Raw genomic sequence first — 12,437 nt, 5'->3', positions numbered from 1 at the left:
AGCGGCTGGAACGTTCCCACTGGCAGCATGGGAGAAAGATCCCTTCTCAATATCTGGCTTCCATTCAATTTACAGACTCAGCTGTGATCCCTACCTATTTTAATTAATGTCAGAGGAGGTTTTGCTAAAGCAAATGAGAGGCACCTTGATACATATCCACTTATGTACTGAGGCTCGTGAGTGGGAGGCTCTGAAATTCCCTAAAGATCTTGACTCTGGTCTTGGAATAGATCTTGCTTCCCACTTTGCAGATAGGTCTGTATTCTTTCTATTGCATCACTCTTCCCAAAGAAGAGGAAAGGGATTCATCCATTAATGAGATGGTGGCTGTTGAGTGCTGGAGAATTGGCTTTGCATTAAGATACATTTGAGAGTGTAAGAATGTATTCATGTAGTTAGGTGGTTTATTAATTTCCTGTAAAAAGAAAGTGGGGAAAATATTACACCTGTACCCACAATAAATCCATCATAAGAAGACTCGATGCTATCTACCTAGCATGTGTAGGTAGATTTGTTTTACTTTAAGCAATAACTAGGATTTATTGACTGGGCATTTATCAGGTACCCAGGAGTTATGTTAAACACTTTACATGTATAGATCATTAAGTCTGATTTCATGTCTGGGGGATGCACACTTCAGTATCGTCATGTTGTAGGTGAGGAATGGGACCTAAAAGATGAAATATTTTGTTTAGGACCAGAGTAGGGGTGAGTAGCGGCACCCACATTCAAACCCAGGCAGTCTGATTCCAGACGATGGATTAGAAGTTATCCAAGATTTTGGGTGCAAGAGTTCAACAGTGCGTAGGGCAGAAGTCATTCTCTGTTCTCATTCTGGGACTTCCAATAACAGTCTCACAATGGAAGGCGAGTTTAACCGTGGCCGCAGAGTCAGTGTGCATGGGGGACAAGACAGACATGATTAAATGTCTCGCACAACGCATTTGAGAAGACGTAAGCCTCCTTGTATGATTTCTAACAAGGAGTAAGCAGATTGACTTTCTGGTTTTATCTGTTCTTACCCTTAATTAGCAAATATTTGTCTTCTGTGAGCAGAGACTGAAGAATCACTGGGGTTTAGACAAGTCATAATCCACGTGAAAAGAAAACAGTAATTTCTTTTTGGGGAAGCAATGGGATTTCATGATTTGATTGGGTTCTTAAGGTCTCGACCTCGTCAGTGAATATCCCCCGAATCCACAGTGGGTCTCGGCTGCAGCCAAAGGCCGGGCCGCCGTGCTCTGATGAGCCAAGAGGCACCTCACGTGGAGTCGGTGAGAACCCCGCGGGGGAGAGGAGTGTTGCGAAGGGCCACGGTCAACCTCCGACACCGCTGAGCCCTGCACGCTCGGCTCTCCATTTGCTCTCTACCCTTGACTGACCTCTGAGAGTTGAGTCCCGTTCACATTCCCACACACGCGTACTTGAACATCCCCAATCAGCACTTTTAATAGCCCTTCTGGAGTGGTCGGCTCGGTCTCCCCCAGGACATGCCAGCGTCCATCTCTTGATGTTTCATGATGCTGATTAATTTTCCAGCAATATTTCAATATTCATCAGTAATGAATTTTTATAAGGGTTGATCTTTGAGTCTCTCTTCTGCCATTTAGAATAAACTCCAGTCGACCCAGTGTGTCTATACCCAGAGGGTGCTGTTTGACATTTGAGGACTCTAAGGTCAAACGCAGGAGGTCACCCACTGTGTTGACACATGGGTGCCCCGTCAGTAGCTGGCAGGGCACGCTAAGAGCGCTCACTGTCCTCAGGGCTGAAACCCAGAAAGGCTGGCACCCTGGCTGACAAAGGCAGCCTCTAGTTGCAGTTCAAGCCTCATGTGTCTCTGTTGACTGGGGACTCGGTGCTTCTCTCACTTCCAGTTTATCAGTGGCTCCGCATTAAGGGGCAGAATTACACAAATCGTCTGGGGTGCTTAAATTTCAGCCATGGCTGGGCTTCTGTGAATGCCAGTGCTACTTTTGATCTTTTCCAAGCCTGCTGTATCCAAGTCACCGGGGAATGAAATTGGTTAGAGGGGCATACCTCTTTTCTTATAGCTGGATTCTTCACTCGTACTGCTAATATCTTCAGCAGCATTCGTGGACATCATAGGACATTCGCAGACCTGCAGCATATTGGAATTTTAAAACTGCGTGTGGTTGGAGGGTGTAGTTATGGAATAATAAGAAAAAAGGGAAAAAGGCCCTTTGAAATCAGAAAAACTCGGGATGGATTTACATCACTGCTGTTGACTAGCTGGGGAATTTAGACAAGTCACTTGTGTCTGTGCTAAATGATCTGTTTGCCTACCCAATGTCAAGTCCCATTTCTTCACTCTTATTCCTTCATTCCTTCATTTATTAAGTGCATATCACTTACTATGCGTCAGATATTATTCTAAGCACTTTTCAAATATTAACTCATTACTAACCCTGATTTTATTCGGTGCTGCACTTCAGTTTAGAATACTCAATTTAAACTTATCACTGGTTTCCCTTACAGGTATAGGTGCTGATTTGATGTAGTTCTGAACAAGAAGACTACAATTTGGGCGGGGCTTCCAGAAAATCTTTTATTTTGATTAGTATTTTATTTAAAGGGATAGATTTAGCAGCCATGGTCCTTTTCTGTTCACCCTTTGATTTTCTATATTCCTTTATCTTCCTACCTGGAATGTATTTACGATTCCCGGAGGTCCAGCAGCCATGTTGAAGGCATAAGGATAAAAACCACATTCTGGAGATGGTGTACAATGAAGGTATGAGGAATGTAAGTCCCCGATGGCAATGCTAACTAGCCTCTCCTGCCACTCCAGACTTCCTGTTTCATGAGAAATGATGCCTTGCTTGTCCAATCCACTGTTAGTCAGGTTTCCTATAGCTTGTACCTGAACAATTCTAGTTGTTAAACTATTTTGGGGTTTCAGTTTATTCATCTGTAAAGTAAAGCTGTATTTTCTGAATAAGACGATTATTGTGCTTAATAAGATAGAGCAGCTAAAACACAAAGCACTTAATATTTTCAATCCAACTCTAGTTCTTCTTGCCTTGTGGACATAAACTTTGCCCTTTTTTAATGCACATGGGAATAGAGATAAGGGAAGGACATAGAACCTCGATTGCCACTAATCTTTTAGGCTCATTGGGCGGGCTTTCTTTCTTTCTTTCTTTCTTTCTTTCTTTCTTTCTTTCTCTATTACAGATGTCCCCATTTCCCTCCCCATTTTCACTGGGTTAGTTTTTAAGCTATAATTTTCTATTCTTTAAAAAGATTTTTGTCCTTGTTGCCCCTACAGACATTGCTATGAGGCACTGAAACTGCTTATTTAATGTGAAGCCATGCCAGATTTGCCTTTCAAAATTTCTTTTTGTATTTGCTCTGTCTGGTGTGGCTTAGTGGGTCTTCCACAAAGCCAGAGGTCACCAGTTCCATTCCCAGTCAGGGCACTTTCCTGGGGTGTGGGCCAGGTCCCCGGTTGGGGGAGCGCAAGAGGCAACCAATCCATGTTTATCTCGCACAATGATGTTTCCCTCCCTCTCTGTCCCCCTCCCTTCCCCTTTCCCTAAAAATAAATAAATAAAATCTTAAAACTTTAAAATTTCTTCTTCTATCCAATGGCAAGGTAGAAGAGAAAATGGGGTGGAGGTAGGACTAGTGATAGCACTGCTGTTTTTTTTTTTGAAAACTACGTCTTTCACGGTGGAGTGGTTCTTCTTTTGAGTCCCCCTTCTTCTGCGTGGGACCTGCAGGGCCATACTGGCAAGGGGCTGAACCTTTCTGCACTTCAGTCTGCCTCCTGGAAGCAGTGGGGAGAGGGCCCACCTCCGAGGGGCCTTGTGGATATTACGTGAGCTGACGACGCCCTTGGACCCACAGTGTCTGGCCTTCAGAGGGGCTCCATGAGCCTTCCTCTTCCTTGCCCATTTCTCAGATTTGTTCTCAGCCACTGGGTCGGTTCTCTTTGCTCCCGTCATGTTTGTGACACAGTTCCAAGGATTTTCTTAGAGCACACTCTCTTAATTGGCTAGAGAGAAGAAGGCTGTCTCTGTGTTGGACATCTGCCTGTGGAGCTCCATTATAATAAAGCTGAAATGTTAGCTTAATATTTCCCCTAAAGGGAACCACTCTAAGTGGAGTTGTGCACCATGAGAAGATGGATTTCACTTGTAAAACAGAGAATAAAAAGCTTTGAATGCAGAAAATTCTTTTAGAGAATCCTAATAAACATCGCCTTCTGGAGAGATGGAGATTTAGAAAACAAAATGGAAATACAGGCAGAAAAAATGGCAAATCTGAACCTGGGTCCCTCCACATCACCCTCACTGGCTTAAGCGAAATGGAGATAGATATACTGTGTCCAAAATAGCTGGTGACATTGGAACCCTTGCAAACAAGTCAGTAGCCCAAACAGATACTGGAGAGTAACACACATCTTTAAGCTATTTTCCTTATCTGCCGTGGTGAGTGGGGCATGGTGTGAATGGCCAAAAAAAAGTGGTTGAAATCGCATCGAGTGATGAAATTTCCAGAGGCTTAAAAGATTACAGCTTTCCGGTCAGTTACTGAAACCCTGAGAGGCAGCAGGTGGGGTCTGTGCCACCTGAAGGGGCAGTGGCCTCGGGCAGTTCCCCGAACATCCAGGGCAGAGAGGGATGTTTAGAACTGTCCCCCGGTCGAAAGGCTGCTGCGGTGGGAAGTGGATTCTTCCGCTCGGGGGATTTGGAGAGGGTATGTTTGCCATTTCAGTTTAGACTGTTGCTTCTGATTTTCTTAGCAGATGGGGTCTGTTCAGTGTGAGCCTCCTCTAGGGCTGAGGCTGTGACAGCCATTGTGTGTGCAAGATACACCCCCCGCAGTTGCCCCCCCCGCTCCCTGGGAAGACAGCTGGTCTGGAGTTAGATTCCCAGTCCAATGGGATCAATTGCATTCTTTGTCTGATAATTTATGCTGTGCAAAAGAAAGGCTAGCGTGCAGTGAGCCAGAGAAATGGCAATGGCAGTAGTGGATTTCTATATGGAGGATCTGCTAGCCTCTAAAAAAGGGATCCTTGGCATTTTGTCATCTTTTCTGAGACCTAGGCTCAACCACGTTTCTCCTAGCCCCTGCTGTGTAAAAGCAGCCCTTGTTCCTCCTGCTGATGAGGCTGCATTAACCGGCCAGCGTGGTGACTCCATCTGCTGGCTTCTACACACCGGGAGTCCGAAGGGCCCTGGAGGCAGCTGTGCCTTGTAGCCCCACTGCAAGAGCCCCGGCGATGTCTGCTCCTAAAAGTGTGCCCCCACTCGGGACCACTCTTAGGAGCGGTGCGGCCCCACAGAGGCCAGAACCGTGGGGACAGAAAGCACAAAGTCCTTTTGTTGGTCACTGAAAGAGGGTAAATAGGGCCACTTCTGCTTCCAACTTTTCATTCTCAAGCCCGCTATTCTTTCGACTGCGGGGACAGTGTCCTGTAATGATCTCTACGTTAATAAATGTGTTACATCCTGAGGGTGATACCCCATCCTTTCCGCGGGTCTCCCCCAAGCTGGCACCGTCACTGTGTCCGCAGAAGCCGACCTGGTGTTCTGCAAAGCTGTCTGGCTGCTTTTGGGTGGTGTAATGTGTGAAGTAACTAGTCAATTCCACAGTCACGGGCGACTTCTGCACCTCTTTTGCTGTAAAGAGGGTCCCCTGGTCGGATGCTGCGCTGTATGGAATTTCAGGGTGTGGACCAGGCATTCCCTACGTTCCCAGACAGCGGTTCGGGGAAATGCTCCGTGTGTGGAAGGCAAACTCACACCTGAAACAGTTACCTATTCCCGTGGGTCTGGGAGACACATCCTTTTGGTCACCGCAGCTTCTCAACCTGAACTTTGAAGCTCCCAATAATTTAGTCTCCACCTTTTCCCTCTCGGTAGCCACTTTTTAAAAATCCTTGCATTTTGTATAACTTGTATTCTGATTACACGGACTTGGCTGCTTTGTGTCTGAACTCCAGTTTAATAAGAGAAAGGGAAGAAATATATCTCATTTTATATATGCCTCATGAACTAGGATTTAGCCACACTCTTTTTGGTTTATTTTCTTGCTTATTTGTATGTTTATTGTACCAATAAAGAGACTGAACTTAGAAAGAAATTCTGCTGATACACACGCGAATGTCAGGAGACTATGTAGAGTTACTCAGGATGAGAGAAGTAGTAAATGCACTCCAGTAATTTAATAAAGCTGACATAATCTTGGCTCTCTGTTCTCTAATGTTATCCCCAAAGATAACATTATAATTGGAGAGTTTTCTCTTTACTTCTCCAAAAGAAAATAGATATTTTCCTAGATCAGAACTGGGAAGATTTTTGCCCTGGCTGGTGTGGCACAGTGGGGTGCGTGCAGCCTGCAAACCGAAGGGTGGCCGGTGTGGTTCCCGGTCCAGGCACGTGCCTGGGATGTGGGCCTGGTCCCTGCTTGGGAGTATGCAAGAGGCAACTGATCCACGTATCTCTCACACATTGCTGTTTCTCTCCCTCTCTTTCTCCCTCCCTTCCTCTCTCTCTAATAAAGTAAACAAATAAAATCTTGAAAACAGAAGAACTGTGAAGATTTTTGATACATTGTTTGCAGAGTTTTGGAAAACTGGTCAATGAAGGGGAGACTGAAAGATTCCTATGAGTCATGGGAAATAGTAACATAGACCTGTGTGGAAATAAGTGCACATTTTCTCCAGAGTTCGAAGGACTTACCATCTGGTTCAATCTGCCGAACTAAATTAGAAGAAGATCCCCTCTTCTTCCACCCCCCGTTTTTTCCTCAACAATTTTGCTATATGAAATCAAGCCCTGAGTTTTGTTTTGATTTAGCTCTAATTGGAGCCATGCTTTTGCTGAATCTAATTTCAGTTGAAACTAATTACAGGGGAAAAGGTCATAGCTGCATCGAGAGTATTACTCTGCTTAAAACACACCGGCACCGTATTACAATCACTCTCCTTGTGTGGAGAATCAGATGAAGACAAAAATATTACCCATTACCCGACCGTTCTGAACCTTCCTTTTGTTTAAAGCAGTAGGGAAAATCCGTACATAGTTATTGACAAGAGAACCTTTCTTGGGTATGAATAAATACAAGCTTTTCAGTTTATTTGTGTCTATTTCCCAGAGATCCATATGGGAATTGGCAAGTAAGAGACACATTTTGTGCCTGTTGAGCTTTGAAATAATGATACAATTGTGTTTCAATTAGTGTACCATACTCACCTATATAAAATGCTCTGTTATAATAATCTGGTAGTCTGTAGGGACAAATACCATTCATTCAGGGTGGGGTGGTGAAAAGACATTTAAGTGTCTGTTTCAGATAAAATTCTTCAAACTGGGAGTAAGTCTTTGACTTCTAAGTAGTTACATGATATCTTGGCTGTTACCTCTGAGTCCAAGGAAGATTTATTTTCCTCACCAGACTCACAGTGGATTCTTATTACTGTGCATCTATTAGAGCATCCCCGCTCTATCTGTTAAGCAAGGGTTATGGCTCATCTCTGGTGCTGGGCACAAATCAGTGTCAATTAGTAATGTAATACTGGTATCAGGGCAAGGGTGTTATGGAGAACATAACGGCATCACAGTATATTACGGTCTCTGCAAAAAGTTTGTTTTCACCTGTTATCTAGCTCCGAGTGGTCATTCAGGTAATTTTCTTGTGAACATTTGGAGAACAGATGTCTACTAACTGGCCTCAATGTCTCTGATGGGACGGGGAACTGACCCGGAAGGAGAAACCACAGATCAGACTAAGCACCAGGTTGCCCAGCCTTCCTCCTGGGGATGCCGCACCTCTGTGCGAGTTTCCTACCCCGCTTTCTTTTGTCCCTGGTGGTGGCCACAGGTGTTGAGAGCACTGTTGACTTATCAGCAAGGTGGTTGGTATCCTTGATGCTCAATTACCAAATTCAAGTAAATGAAAGAAAAATGTCAGTGACTTCCAGCAGCCTACCAGGGCTGGGGGCCATTTATCCTGGAATGCCAATAATCTAATACATATTTTAAAGGAAGTATATTAATACTCAGGCTGCATACAGGTCCTGGCATATCCTTTAAAAAAATAATTTGATCCAGATGTATGTGTTAAAGTATTTTTTAAAACTAAGATTTCACTGCTTTGAAACTCTGTGTGCAAACCAAATGTATGTGTTGGGTCTATTCAGAATTTCAAGTACTCAGTGAAGGCTGAAATATGTGCTGTGGTAGAGGGAACAGAAGACCAAGAGTCAGATATTGTCGTGTATCCTTTTGGAACTATTGGCTAGAAGCCCCCCTTGTCCTTGTATATTTATTTACGTATTTAATTGTTTCAGTCTAAGTATGGTCTAAAGAGAGAGTTACATATGAGTGATTAATAGATGGGGAGCTGCCAGCCAAGCTCACTATTTGGACGGAAGCCATCAGTGGTTTAGTGGAACAATTCAGTTCTCTCTGCGCGGGGTGGGGGTGGGGGGTTCTCTGATGTTGCCTTAGTCCTGCACTGAGCACGTTTAGCTCCAAGAGTCAGGTTCGGATCCCCAAAGAGCAATCACGCCCCACTGTCACTCAGTGATTGGCAGGTTATCCTGTGAGGTCTCTCCCTGAGTCTTCTGGTTCGTATAAAACTGTGAGTTATAGTTGTGCGTACCATTTTAAACAAGCTAATTACTATTTCCTGGTAAAATGAAGCCATTAATTAGGGTAACTAAACATAGTTCTAGTAAGTTCACCGGAGAGTAGAAACTTAGGAAAGAGTCTTACTCTACCAGGATCCTATAACCCCATCTTCTCCCACTCAACACGCTGACATTTTATAGCATTAACATGAGTAAAGAATAATCATAATACTTAGCATTTATATAGCTCTTAAACATTAGCTAATTAATCCTCCTACTACCTCTGAAAGGCAAGCACCCTGTCTATTGTTCTCCACACCTTTCAAAGCCTGGAACTGGAGAAATGTTAAGAGATTCTTAGAAATGTTAAGAGACTCGCCAAAGGTCACAAAAACGAGACAGTGATAGAAGCTGAATTGCAGCTGAGACCTCGTGCCGTGCAGCTAGTCGGCCTCTCGGAAGTTCGAAGGCCCATCAGTGACAGGGGGCCAGACAGGGCTACGGAAAACTCCCAGACCCGTTGTGTAGCAAACGTACAGTTCAGGAGCTGGGGCCAGGCGAGGTGCATCCGTCAGTGTACGATCAGAAGAGAGAAGCAGTGTGATCTCAATGTCTCCCTCTGCCCTTGGCAAGGGAGTCCGTATCCTCCAAAGCAGCTCCCCCGCTCTCTTCTCTGCTCTTTTGAAATTAGAGTGAAATGTATGAAACTCTTAAAAACTGCCAAAAAAGTTGAGAGGCTTTCAAAACTACACCGCTCTTCTCTGGGATAGAGGGAGACTACTGACTTCCATGCCCCCCACCTTCCCCGCCCGAGGTATGATGTAAGAGGGGTAGCAAGTTCCACGTTTACAGACCCAATAAAACTCAAGAGGAAGGGTCATCACCTGGCTCATCCTTGCTACTTGTAGCAACATGCACCCACGGCAAAACAAAAGCTGCCCCCCAAACAGCAAGGCAAAACGTCCCCTAAAGTTTACCTGTTTAAATGTGGGAAATTGCCTTGATATACAGAAGGGATATTCTTTCTAATGGCCACCAGTTTATATAAACGTATAAGTACATTAGAAACTATAAGACTACTTTTTAGAGGTAAAAAGATCAAAATCAAGGATGGAGCTCATAGGAGAAATGAGGAAATGTTTGTTAAATTAACGTGAGTCAGAGTTACAAGTAACAGCATCTGTGGGTCTTTGAGGCTATTTGAGCTGTTTGGACAAATCAAGTCTTAGAAACTCGGACTTTATTTTCTTGAAAATATTTTTTTCCTACAGCTCTTTACCATCATGAATTAACCATCCTAGAATCAAAATGGTCAGTTTGATGTTCTGAAAGGAAAAGTCGCCTTCCTTCACCTTGTTAATTCTAGACAGAAGAAAATCCTCAGGCCGGGAAGGCAAGGTGGAAAAAGGCCGCTCCAGCTCTCTCCCCCGAGATGGGAGATGTTCTTACCGCTCCAGCTGTGGGAGGTGCTGCTTGCCACGCTGGCCCAACCCCACAATACCCTGTTGTGGGACGTGACAAAATCCCTTGGCTTGTGGACCAAACGTGAGATAATATGACACTTTCTAAAAAGACTTTATAACATAAGGAGACAGGGAAAGCAGAAACAAAGCCAACCATGAAACTATAGGAAGCGAGAGCATACACCCAGCACTCAAATGACGACAGTATTAAATTCCTACTGTGTGGCCCCAAACAGCTGGTCTTTACAGGCGTTTTTTGTCTGCATTGCAAGCTCAACACCACACACCTGAGGTGAGGGGGGTGCAGAACTACTCTTCAAAGCTAATTCGTGGGTGAATAGTCCACACGATCACTTTTTCATCAATATAGAGATGTTTATTCTTAGCAGAATCTGATGTAACTCAAGTATTCAAATGTGTATTTCAATTTATTGGTCACTCATATATGACATATCTAGAATGACAACTTTGAATGAATTTCTCATTGAAATATTGTTACAAAGCAACAAGGGGGGGCTCAGGGCAATATACTATTACCAAAAGGAACCCCGCCCCCCAGGTTCGTTATGTCTGCCGCCAGAGGAAGGATATCTCTCAATGCCAGAGATTCAATGAGAAGGAAAGGAATTTATTCTTCATTTGAAATAACACAAACTAAAGTTCCCCACAAATGCACACAGTCCTCCCAGCACCCTCCATGTGGCAAAAGGGAGCACTTCCAAAGCCTTGTGGTCCTGACTCTCACCCAAGCCTCATGGTCCCAACCAAGACATCAAAGCCGTGTGGTCCTGAACAAACGCGTGGTCCCAAAGACAGACACCAAATGGCTGCCTTGCTGGGTTTAAATCCCGGCGCCAATCTTCCTCTGCAGCCCAGTTTCTGGCTCCTCCCACAGTTGGCCACAGCTGCCAGCATTCTGGGCAGGTGTGGCCCTGTGGTGTGGAGCCAATTATCTCCAAGCTCTTCTGGACCCTATTACAGATCCCTATTTGGGGCTCCCCTCTTGGCTGCACCCTGTTATAGTATCACTTTGTTGTTTGTCAGAGAGTCACAAGAAGTAGAAAAAGGACTGCACTGGGCAACAATAGCCCGCTGAGGATGAAGAGTGTATCAGGAGCTGGGCACACACTTGGCCTGAACTCCCCCCCTCACTGTGTGGTGTGAGAATGTACTTCATGAGAACAAGCACACTAGCCACCCGGAGAGAAACATACAAGCGGGACCTTACTGTGAACCCAAATTTCGAAGGCTATTTTGAATTGTTTGTACTGAGCTTTGAAACGATTTTTTTTCCTATATTCAAACATGTGCCACCACTTAGAAGGACTTCCACAAGACAACTGTGATTTTTTTTGTGTGAATTATAAATCAGAATAATTCTTCTTGGGCATCAACATACAGTCTTAATTACCTTGTAATAAATCCCTCAGAGTCGAAGGGTAAAGGTGGTACTTCATAATCAAATAATAAAAGATTGCTTCAATTTACCCATACGTTTTTGTACTAAGCAGTATCCAACTTCCTGGCATATTCGTGCTTTAGCCTGATAGGTTGGAAACTTATCTGAAACATTAGTATTCTTGGACTGAGGGGAACAGGGTACTCACTTTCAGTTCTGAGAAGGCCCTCTCTCTAAGGTGACTTATGCGCTCATTATCTACTGAAGTCTTGACTGTGTAAATGAGTAATCAACTATTCTAAATGCGTGACAGAAAATAACTTCATGTACTACCAGCATCTTAAATCAGAGTCGTAAGGTTTAAAAAGTCTGATTGAGAAGTTTTGTTAAAATGTCTTCCTAAGTGTTATTTTCGTACATTTTCCAAGGCATTAAATCTTCCAAAAGTGTATGAAAGGAATCTACATATGTACATGTGAAATTTACTTAGAAGGCAAATCAAATTGGATATGAAAATTTTTTCTTGTGCTCAATTTAGTTCAACTTCTTCCTTATGAGATAAACTAGCAGAATAAATGAACTTTAATTAACTGATTAACCCCTTGGTCATGTGATTGTTAGATTGATCAATCATTTTACAAGACTATCTTCTATAGGCGTTTTTTATAAATGTTTGAGATAATCCACCAATACATTAGTTTCTAATAATTCTCTATTTGCACAATACTTCAAATGGTATTCATCGTTCTCAGACATCTAATTACAGTTCTATAAAAGTATGAGTAGATGATGCAAATGCTTCTTTGATTATAAAGCATTTGAGAGAAAACAAGCGATGTAATTCAGCTGCATTCTCACCACTGATTTACCAACTGTTGTTCAGTATGAATCAGGTTAATAGATGTTTCTAGTCAAGTGAGAACTTTAGCTACAGAATTATCAAAGGGTCTCCTTATAAATCACTGTCACC

This window comes from Phyllostomus hastatus, unplaced genomic scaffold (assembly GCF_019186645.2).
Source record: "Phyllostomus hastatus isolate PE091 unplaced genomic scaffold, TTU_PhHast_1.1 phas_scaffold_345, whole genome shotgun sequence".
NCBI lineage: Eukaryota > Metazoa > Chordata > Mammalia > Chiroptera > Phyllostomidae > Phyllostomus > Phyllostomus hastatus.
The sequence above is the reverse complement of the archived record's forward strand: the minus strand, read 5'-3'. Positions refer to the sequence as shown.